The 12,110-nt window shown below is 39.7% G+C and overlaps 1 non-coding gene across 1 annotated transcript; it reads right to left on the reverse strand.

Moving 5' to 3' along the window:
• Positions 1–1,970: 1,970 nt before the first annotated feature.
• LOC113457023 lies at positions 1,971–2,077 on the reverse strand. Its single transcript, XR_003377681.1, has one exon. It is a non-coding gene; the product is annotated as a U6 spliceosomal RNA (small nuclear RNA).
• Positions 2,078–12,110: the final 10,033 nt, after the last annotated feature.

Consider the following 12,110-nt stretch of genomic DNA (forward strand, 5'->3'; position numbering starts at 1 on the left):
ATTTTACATATCAACCACAGTTTCCCTTCCCTCCTCTTTCCCCTATCCTCCTCCCCCCTCCTATCCACTCCTCAGAGAGGGTAAGGGTTCCCATGGGGAGTCAACAAAGCCTGGCATATCAAGTTGAGTCAGGACTAAGTCCCTCCCCCCACTATATTGAGGCTGAGCTTGCAATTTCACCATAGGAATGGGCTCCAAAAAGCCCACTCTATGTACCAGAGATAGATCCTGGTTACACTACCAGGAGTCCCACAAAAAGACCAACCTATACAATTGTCACCCACATTCAGAAGGCCTCGATTTGTCCCATGCAGGCTCTTCAACTGTCAGTCCAGAGTCCATGAGCTCCCACTAGCTTGGGTCAGCTGTCTCTGTAGGTTTCCCAATATGATCTTGATTCCCTCCGCTTGCTCATATAATCCTCTCTCTGTCTTCTGCTGGAATCTAGGAACTCTGCCCAGTACTTGACCGTGGATCTCTGCATCTGCTTCCATCAGTTACTGGTTGAAGATTCTATGATGATAATTGGAGTAGTCACCAATCTGATTGCAGGAGAAGGTCAGTTCAAGCACTCTTTCCACTACTGTTAGGAGTCTTAGCTGGAGTCCTCATTGTTAATTCCTGGGTGTTTCCCTAGTCCCAGGGATGTAAAGCAAGGGATAACCAGGCTACAACTCACAGTCTTAGAGAAGCTAGGAGACATGGAGGACCCTAGGATTGGCCTAGGAAGGGGAAATAGATAAGATCTCCTGTGTAAACTAGGGACAGGAGTAAGAAGTCAGGAGGGTAAGATCATGAGGGAATGGGATGATAGAGTTGGGAGAAGAGTGGTGAGGAGGCCAATGATAGAGATATCTTGATAGAGGAGCCATTGTGGGGTTTTCAGTAACTGTTTTTACATGCATATGTATATATAATATTTATATGTTTCCCAAATGGAACCTTTTCAGTCTGTATAATCACACAACACACACACATGCATGCACATACACATGCATACACACACACACATATTTTCAGGGATAACCATTTGAAGTTGGCTAACAAATTGATATGCTCTTTTTTTTTTGTTTGTTTGTTTTGTGAGACAGGGTTTCTCTGTGGTTTTGGAGCCTGTCCTGGAACTATTAGGAAAGACTATTTCTTCTGCACCCAGCATTCCTTAGTTCCCTCTAGTTCTTTGTGTAGGCTCGAGGCCTCGTGGGCTTTCTGCTGTCTACTTTGGCATGCTTACTGCTGTTAGCTTTGTTTGGCTTATGTTTAGACAGTCATGTAGGATACTTTATTGCATAGATTCAGACATTTATAATCTCACAGCAAACTCCCCGATCTTCTGGCTTTTCCAGTCTTTCCACCCATCCTCCACAAGGTTCGCTGAGCCTTAAATAGGAATGTTTTGCAGATAGATCCGTTGGGACTGGGCTCCGCAGCTCTACATTTTGATTGGTTGTGGTTTTCTGCGGTAGCCTCATCTGTTTCAAAAAGAAGATTCCTTTATGACAAGTAAGGACTGTACTTATCTATGAGTATAAGGACTAATGCTGATAGAGTATTGTTAGAGAATATGTTTGTTTACTAAATTAGTGATTGTAGATTCTCTTCCCAGATCCATGACTTTGCTAGCCCAGAATGGCTGGCTCTATTTCCAGTGCCAGGCATGATTTTCCTCATGATTGCTGTATCTTGAGTCCCAGTAGAGAGCTGTTGGTTCTTGCCAAAATATGTGTGTCACTACTGCACCCTTAGGGTTATCGTGACATGTTGGCTATTGATGTGATTCATAGTCATCAAAGTTGGAAAAGCACTTTTGGTTGCTTCCCTCTTTTGGAAGCTCTCATGGCACCTTCTAGTACCATGAAAACTCATCCTCAGGATCATATAGTTTGGTTCCACCTCAGAGGCCTCTGGTTTTCATTTTTAAAGTGCATGGTGTCTTCAGCAGTACCTTGCTTTTTATTTTTATTTTTTTAAAAAATATGGAACGCTTCACGAATTTGCGTGTCATCCTTGCACAGGGGCCATGCTAATCTTCTCTGTATTGTTCCAATTTTAGTATATGTGCTGCTGAAGCAAGCACAGTACCTTGCTTTTTAAAGCTTAATTGCTTCATCTAGAAGAAAGGCACAATGGAGACACTTGTACCTCCATAAAGTGCAACCCTTTCTAGGAGGCTACATAAGAACCTGGGCCTCGCCTCTAGGCAAAACTTTCTAAAGGAAATCACTTCTAAACAATTTTCTTGAATGCATAGAACAACATAAAGTTATCACACATACAAAAGCTCACATTCTATGAAGAAAGCAGAATTCTCCAAGAATGACTCTGCTTGTTCATTGCAGAGCATACTATTTCTCATGTACAATCTAATTGATAAATTATAAGTGTATATTTACCAAATTTTTGGTACCAGCATTTTGGAAAGTCAAGAAAATCTATAGTAAACTGTGACTTGAAATAGGAAAAGAGATTATTTGCTTTCAAGTGGTTACACAATGCCCACGAGTCCATGGAAAATTTACTAGGCTAGGTTATATTTATGCTCCTTTTACCAATCATGTTCTTTCATGCTTTATAGCCACTTATTCTTCTTAAGTGCTGGAGAAAATACATAAATGCAGAGAGTGTGTGCAAATGTGTTCGTGCATGAGTTTCACTTTGTGCTTATTACAAGATTTCTGATCCAGCATGAAAATTGGAGTTCTTAGGGAACAAAATTTAATCCCCCAAATAATTATCTATCTCAATAGAACTACAAAGAAAATTCTAATTAATGTGCTAATAGCTGGCCCTGGTTTACAGAGCTTTATTGTAAGTCTTGAACTGTAACAAATGTACATGGAAATTAATGTTCACAGAACAGAGAGAGAGAGAGAGTACATTTCCTTTTTAGAGCCATGCCTTTGACATCCCTTTATCTGAGATTGGTACAAGAAGAAAAGAAGTTATCTTCTTGAGGACTGAGCCCAAGATAAGCTATTTCCTGTAAAATAATTTCTTGTTTTCTAGATCACAAAATTATCTCAGAGATCATCTGTATTTCCTTTTGAAATTAACCAATCTTGGAATCTCTCTCATTAGGTACCCTGGAGATCAATTAATTCAACACAATGTTTGAATCCTCAGTAAATGCTTATTCTATTACTCATGGGTTCTTTCCAGTGTGCTGGCATGAAATACTCTTTAAAGCACACGTTCCCAGATTATCATGTTTTATTTTAGGTTATTTTATGAAAATTTGGCCTTTATATATATTCTAATTTTGAATACTCTTAAAATTATAGACTTTCCCCAATAATAACCCTTAAATTTAAAACTGAAGTCAGTGAGCACATTTCTCAAATGTTTTCCATTAAAGCACTATTTTATTTTTTAGAGATTATTGGCATAATCTAGTCTCTTAGAATGGAAGTGTCATGAAATTTTTATGTCACACTCAAGAAGGTTGTAAAGAGGGCTGGAAGATGGCTCAGTCAGGAACATGCTCACAATACAAACATGAAGACCTGAATGTGGAACTCCAAGACCTATACCCAAACTAGGTGCAATGATGCGTTTCTGGAATCTCAGTGCTGAGGAGATGGCCACAGCAGACTCATGGAGCTTGCAGGAAAGCTATACTAGCTTATCAGTGCGCTTCATATTTATCAAGAGACCCTGTCTCATAAAGTAAGGGAGAGGGTGATTGAGTAAGGCACTCAACATTAAGCCCTGGCTTCTGCTTGCTTATGTATATGTAGACACACACACACACACACACACACACACACACACACACACACACAAGTATTGCAGAGCAAAAACAAACACATTGGAGAAAGAGGAAAGAGTAGAACTTCTGAAGATAAAATATTCATGTTTTGTTTCTACATGCAAGTATTATTTCTACTAGAGGTCAAGAACAAGAAGAGTTCTCCAGCTTAATGCTTTTGCTGCATCCTAAAGAAGAGCTGATGCTCTCAGGTGTTTTTTATAAGCTGGCACTCTAGCTATGTTTTCAGAAATTCATTTGAGCTATTCAGTTTCAGCTACTTATGAGAGTCATAGCTGCTAGGTGCTGTGGGTGTAATATAGACAGTGAACTGGGTAATTGAGGTAATCCTTTGATTACCCTTTATATGAATATTCCCTCAACTTTTCTGTAAAATGGATGTTGCTTAGATGCATTGCTGGCTTGTTCTCCAGCTGGTGACACTACTGAGAAGTGATTGAATCATAACATCAGTAACATCATCAAGGGGTTAATTGGTTGATCAGTTTATAGCTGATGAGTTACTAATAGATAGGGCCTAGTCTGAGGTAGCAGGGTGCTGGAGGCTTGACTTTGAAGGCCGTATCTTTTCTCTATCTTTCTGGTATAAGTAAATGATTTTTGTCCCACTTCCAACTGTTTTTTATTGACATAATGCTGAACTTCTTGTCTTATGTTATCTAGACCTTTCCTTTATAGATCTCTGTTTACCCAGGAAAGTCAGTGACCGCCAGTCACAGGTCTTGACATTTGTCCTTACAGTTACTTTCATGCAGGACAGATGACCAGAAGTTCATGGCTCTGCCTACTGTGTGGCCTTTCAGGACAGTGAATCAATTTGACTTGAACATGTCACTACAAATTTTTAACACACACACACACACACACACACACACACACACAATACTAAGCCAACCAATTACAAAGTAAGTTTAGGCCATTTATCTCTTCCTTCTTAAGCTTTTCATGTGGGTTCCTTATTCTTAGCCAATTTAAAGAAATTTTTGGACTTGGAAAGAAGCATTCTTGCCTCTGGATGAAGTGATAAAGGTTTCTGGGAGCCTGTTCATATAGCTCCCTCATATAATGGATGGATTTGATCCCTTGTGTACATTTTCATTCCATGAGAAAAGACTACATGGACTGTTATGTTTTATCGTCCAGACTCAATGACCCTTTGTACTTCAGGGTCAATTATTTCTACAGCAAAACTCACATACCACGGACAGTTGCTCAGACAATATGAAATGTTCTTATTTGCTTTAAAATTTTAATGACATTGCTGACTGATATGGCTTCTGATTCTCCAGTGAAATAATACCTCTATTGTCTTGTCTTGAATTAGAGTTTATTTATGCCAACATGCTTGGAAACTTATTTTCAATTCATAGTATGAAAAGACAACTCCAGCATTTCCACTTAACCTAGAACTGGCCATTGCTTTTTTGGTGTTTATTACTGGTCACTTTAGAAGTCATGATGCTTGATGCCATGTAATCTCTACTCCAGGACTGCCCCAAGAAAATGCCTTTCAGAGTCAATGAACTTGAGCTGGCCTTACTTCATATTCTGCCTATGTTGACCTAACACCTACAAAATCCAGTACTAGAAAATATTGACTTTGTTCCTTCTAGGTTTCTAAAGGAGTGGTTAGATCTAAACTGCATGTGCTATCCAAGTAATGAACTCATATGCCAACAAAACAAAGAGTTAAGCAGAAAATCCTGGCAGTGAAATAAACAAAGGCAGCATCTGTTAACACTGGCATGAACAGAAATGACTTTAAAGAGACAACCAAGAACATATTTATATTTGACCTTACTTTCACCATCCAATTTAGTTTGACATTGACCAAGAGAGGCCCTGTTAAAGACTATGACTGTTTCTTGATATTTAGACATCTTGCTTTACAGTAACTTATCGTAGCTCTGCAACCTATGAGTCAATATAAACCTGTTCATATTTAAAAATTAGTTTCCACAAATATAAAGTTGAATTTCCTTTTATTTGTCCTTGAAGGGACTTCAATTATTCCATGTAGTTTTTTGATAATCTTTTATCATTACAGATCACAGTCAAAAATATCTGTATAGTCTTCTTACTATGATAACTCTAATCTACCCTTCAGTTGCTTGAACGGCCTTCCTTGGTTCTTTTTCTGCTTTCTGATCTTTCTTAATGTTTAGTATGGGGAAATGCGTTGACTATCCCAGCATCAGTTTCGTCTGTCATTGTCAGAGCAGCCTCTTCTTTACCATGGTCTTCCAGCTAGCCTACTGTTTCTACCACAATATGATCTCCTGTGGTTGTCATCAAAAGAGCAACCCCTTGGCATTCCATCTCAATGTCTATGTTGTCCATAATCATTATATCATGAAGGGCTGTACACATTCCTCCCTTCCTTGACTTTCATGTGTCCAGTGTTTTCTGACACCCTTGTGATGCCCGCAAATTTGTTTTATATCCAAATTATGTAAAGCATCTTTAGCATCATGAACATCCTCAAACTGAACAAATGCCATCTTGGCCATCCAGTATAGAAATGAAGCAGAACATACACATCTACTATTGGACCATTACGGCTAAATTCCTGACATAAATATTCAGATCTGGTGTCCTTTGGCACGTTCCTGATGAAGAGACATGTTGGTTGAGGGAAGGGAGGGTACAGGTTGCAGGAGCTTGGGCCGGTGGCTGTAAGGGGCTCAGCAAACCCCCACTGCTCCAGTCAAGGCTCACATTCATTCCCATGACTATTTTTAATCTAAGTAATAATGCATGTTTGTTATGACATTATGACCCTGTTTGTAGTTGTTCTTTTCCAGAGAGATACATAGATAAGCATACATAATCTTTGATAGTTGGTATAAAACAAAAGAAGAGATGAGACTATATTTGACATTTGTGATTTACAGTCTTGTTTTTGTGGAACTTTTCACACCACTACTACAGACCTGTAGGACTGTCATCAACTGAGAGCCAAAATGAAATTTGATGAGTTCTATGCAGTGGCAGAGCATCTGTCACTACTCATAGAATAGTCAAGCAGGAACTATACTAGCAAAAAAAGCCAGGAAACATCTCATAAAAGACAAAGCAGAAGAAAAATCCAAAGCCTTGAGTATTTTTAGGTGATAAATGTTCCTTGTCAAAAGAAATATTTAACTTTTTAAAATCATGCCATAATATAATATTCATTATGGATGGAAGATTCAAGAACAGATGAGCAATTACATTTTCCCTAGAGTATATTTGTATTATAATTCAATACAAGAAGGCAATGTTGGATATTTTTGAATTCTATTAAAAATTTAGAATGTCAGAAATTATGCTGTCTAACACAGCAGTGTGCAATGACACCTCACATCTCAGTTTTAACTAATCTTTGCTTTCCTTCTATACCATTGCTTGTCTCAAGGCTCAGAGTCTTTTCAAGTTAACTTTCAAAGTCTAATTGATTATGGGCACTTAATAGTTTTTTAAATATATGTACTGTGTGGTTGTGCTGGGTGAAGTCTATGACAGGCAACTATTTCCTTATTGATTTCTGCAAGGACCTTTCCCACTTTCATATTTCAAGTTCAGTACTCTGATTAAAAGAGAAAAATGGGGTGTTGACCTATGGTGACTATTGTGTGTGGGAGACAGAGATGACTGTAAGAGTTGTGCTTCCAAACTCCTGATGTAGTCTTTCTTTTCCTTTTCTTTTCTTTTCTTTTCTTTTCTTTTCTCACTCTCTTTCTTTCTTTCTATTTATTTTCCATTCAAAAATTTACACTTCCTCCCCTCCTCCTATTCCCCTCTGGCGGCTCCCCCACTCACTCTCCTCCCTCCTGCTCCCTCCTTAAGAGAGGGCAGGGAATTCTGCCCAGTGGGAAGTCCAAGCCTCCCCCCCCCAACATCCAGGCCTAGGAAGCTTTGCATCCAAATAGACTAAGGTCCCAAAAAGTCAGTACATGCCTTAGAAGCAAGTCCCAGTGCCTTTATCAATGGCTTCTCAGTCAGCCCCCATTTTCAGCCACATTCAGAGAGTCTGTTTAGATTACATGGTCATTCAGTCCCTGTCCAGCTGGCTTTGGTGAGCTCCCATTAGAGCAGGCACACTGTCTCAGTGGGTGGATCAACCCCTCGCGGTTCAGACTTCCTTGCTCATCTTCTCCTCTGTCCTTCTGCTCTTCAGCTGGACCTTGGGGGCTCAGTCCATTGTTCTGATGAGGGCCTTTGCCTCTATCTCTGTAGTCTTTCTTATACATTACCAAGAAGGCCATTCTTCTCACAGGGTCTTGCTGCTCCTCTCTTCTCCTTTGGCAGCCTTTAAAATGCCTTAGCCTAGCTTTAAATTTACACCCGTGAGAAAAAACTGGTTCCCTTCCACTAGCCATGTCACCGGAGAGAACAACTGTGGAGGTTGAAGGAAGAAGCATCTTCCCCATGGAACCCGCAGGAAGCCAGGGCCAAAGGGAAGATAAAAATAGCTCCAGCCAATGCCAACACATTATCATAATATGTATGCACAGCTTGTGAGTTAAATCCTGAGTGGGAAAGGTCTATGTTCTGTGCTTATCTTATACAACTGCTGCTGGATTTAGAATTGATTTTGAAGGGAACTATGGATCTTGGATATTTTTAGAAAAGTTTCTGTCTGAACCAACCAAAGACATTCAACCTACATAGAGGGATAAGAAAGTTATGTGCTTTTTCCCTAGGCTTAAGCGAGACACTAGTCTTCTGAAAGTCCATTCCCTTGACACAAAGAGGGCTGGATGAGAAGTGTGCCTTTTTCTTTGTAAAACCTATAATGGTACCTACAAACATGCTTGTGCTTTTTGTAATCTTAAATAAGGGGCAGCAAAGTGCAGAGCTGTTATATGGGTCTGTCTCCTTGGTGATTTTTTTATATAGATTAGTGTGAGTTATTTCCATGTGAAAATATTTTGCGTGCATTGGGTGCCAGTTGAGTAATGCGTGTCATTGCACGTTCCATCTTGCCTGTAATCAAAGAGTTAATGCAGTTAGTTATACAGAATAAACTTATTTTAAGAAGTGAGAAGAGGAAACAGAGGAGTTGGCTCTGCCACTAAGGGTCTTCCTATAAACACACAAAGATCTGAGTTTGGATACCCCCAAATCCAGGTAAAGCCAGTATGATGGTAGGGAGGTGGAGTCAGATTGAGTTTTGAGGTTCTTTACACGAGTCACTCAAGACATGGGTGAGCTCCAGGGTTAAGAGAAACTTTATCTTTCAAAATAATCGGGAGATAATTAAAGGACTAAAATGGTTAGCCCAGCCTCTGCATGAACACACATACACACACACATTCACCCACATGTGCATGCACACACAAAAACAATATATGTATGTTGGAACACATATATACACATAAACACTCAGTCTACATGTATACACACAGAGAAACACACATACATAAACACACACACAGACACACACACACACGAATGCACACACAGTGAGAAGAAATCATTCTTCTGGGCTAGACAAGTCAGGGCCTGCAGTGACTTTCTCCAGACAGTAGTGAGATGGGGTGGAGAATTAGTATATTACGCTAAGAAGACATGCTCTACTTCCTCACTCTTAGAGACTTGTTGCTAAGCAATGCTCACTACAATGGAGTAAAATATATGAAAACATAATTCACTTATAGAAACAATCAAAGCCCTTTTGTTTCCAGAGGAGGTTGCAATAATACATAATGTTAGAGCAACACCACTCTCAAGCTCACACAATGGCTGCAAAGCAGCAGCAAATTATTCAGATTTATGAAAGGCTTGTATGAGGTTAGCAAGGACCTGATGTAGAATTGGGTTAAGTCGCATTGCCATCCATCACTTCGCTAGAAGAGAATGGTGAGCACAAGTACAATAGCATTACAAGAAGCCACATGGGCACAAGAGATTTATTCCAGCAATACAATGCTATCGGATCAAAACTGAATTTCAAGTCCATACTTTGTAGTTGGGATATTTCATTCACATAAAATTGTTGCTAAATTTAACAGCCATTTTCCACTAAAAAAAGGAAAACTTGAGAGATGTAGAATGTGCCCAATACTTTACCTACATATACACACATATATTCTTTGAAACAACAATTTCTTTGCTTGTAACTTTAAATCAATAGAATTTTGAGGAAAGCTTTAGGGCTCATAATTTTTTATTAAGTCTATACAGTTTGAATGTTAAGCATTTGGGATGGTGACCTGTGAATTTATTTTAGTATGTTTGTAAGTCTTATTCAAACATGATCAGTTTATAAGGGAGGAATTATTTCCTGAAAGATAATTCATTGCTATTTCTTTTTTAAAAATATGGTTCTCTTAATTACATTGAAAAACTATTGGTTATGCATTAGACATAAAGATATTCTTACTTAACTCTTTTTGCTCAAATTTAAACAAGAGCTTTTCCAAGAAAGGAGAATTTGGGAGTTTATACAATATAAGAGTGTAACATTTATAAATTTTGATATGTTTTGCATGTAGCCTGTAAATTCATCTGCTTATATTATCTTGGTCCTTGTTATGGCGTCTTGTATACCAGGGAAACCCTGTATGAACTAGAAAGATTTGAAAAATTTCTCATCTCTAATGTGTAATAATTTATCCAAGTGACAGGTGTGCTTTTACATGTCTAACCTTGGCTATTACTCCATAAAGGCTAAGGCTGGCCTTTCGTTTGTCTTACAGGAGAGGGAGACTTTCAGGATTAGATCCTTCAAACACCTGTAATAAAATATATGAATTCACTCTAAACAAAGATTCATCGAGACTAGCAGCGCACTTTTCATCCAGGGAGCGCTGGGAGAAGAGGCAAGCATTTCCACGGATGGTGGCTTTCACACGTGTGGCACAGTTCTGGTGATGAGCTGCATCAAGTGGTAGAGAACTGTGTCTCACCAGACTCACAGGACTCTAGTAAGAATCAGTCTTATCAATGTCTGCACCACCTTAGCGCAAGGATAGTCAAAAGCCTATGAGAAGTCTTCAAAAGAATGAGGACACTAAGAGAGACTTACATAGATCTAATCTACATGGGAAGTATAAGAAGACACTATCTCCTGAGTAAAGTGGGAGCATGGGGACCTTGGGGGAGGGATAAAGGGGAGAGAGGAGAGGCAGGGAGGAAAGCAGAGAAATATGTAGAGCCCAATAAAAATCAAAAAAGAAAGGTAGGAAGGAAGGAAGGAAGGAAGGAAGGAAGGAAGGAAGGAAGGAAGGAAGGAAGGAACGATAAGACTTGGGTGAGTTCCTTTGAGTCTCTTTTTTCAAAAGATCTGAATATGCAATGAAATCTCCCATCCTCCACAGAAGGGCATGAACAAGCAGAGCGATGATGGCTGCTCTGGGGACTCCAGAAGGGAACAGAATGTCATACCCAACACCTGGGTAGTTCCTATCAGGCTGATAACTTAATTTTGTTAATCTGTCTGCCCTTCCCCTTGTGGCCAGTGTGCAAACAATGCCATGCTGACTGTCAGAAGGCTAACAGCTCTGCAGCTGAAGGAGGCAGAAGATGTCTCTCACTGAGCAGCTGCGGCTTGGTTGCAAGCATGCATGGAGATAGAACCTTTTTCTCCTGCAGCTGCACTGCATTTTCACGTGGCTGATTAGCTTTTCCCAAAAGGCAGGACCTTTAAAGGACATCTTGAGAAGATTGCTTAACTTGTTGGCCCAGCAAATTTACTCTTTAATCTCATATGCTACTTAAAGTTTTCTCTTTAATCCACCTCATCACCTAGCCTAAGTGAATCTCAGGAGGGATGCATTCTGCCTCATTACTCCTCATGCTGTGGGCTTGTGGAGTAGAAGGACACCATATTGAGCATGGCCAGAGGAAGACTAGCTAATGCTATGCTTCCCCCGCCCACTTCTTCCTCTATCAGTTCTGCTTTCCTGCTCTCCATGTTTTTCTATCATTTATTTTATTATTTTCTTTCTGTAGCCCCCCCTCGCCCTCCCATTTCTTTTTTTGCATTTCTTTCCTCTATCCTTCCTTTTTTCCCTTCAACATTTTAGGTAATCTTATGTTCTGGTTTGCGGCTACAACCTAATTGTGCCTCCTTTTCTACACAGTAGTGCACATTCCAGTTCATCACCAAACGGGTATGAGATTAGAATTCTGCACACTCATTCATGAAAAGAGAACTGAGCAAAATGTAAGCACATGGCTTGTTCAATTACCACAAGGTAATACTTGTGTGGGTTCCCCAGCTCCAGCTGTAAATGTAATGCAAGGACCACTTCAGGCAATGAAAGGAGACAGAGACAGAGACCCAAATTGGAGCACCGGACAGAAATCTCAAGGTCCAAATCAGGAGCAGAAGGAGGGGGAGCACGAGCAAGGA

This window comes from Microtus ochrogaster, chromosome 1 (genome assembly GCF_000317375.1).
Source record: "Microtus ochrogaster isolate Prairie Vole_2 chromosome 1, MicOch1.0, whole genome shotgun sequence".
NCBI lineage: Eukaryota > Metazoa > Chordata > Mammalia > Rodentia > Cricetidae > Microtus > Microtus ochrogaster.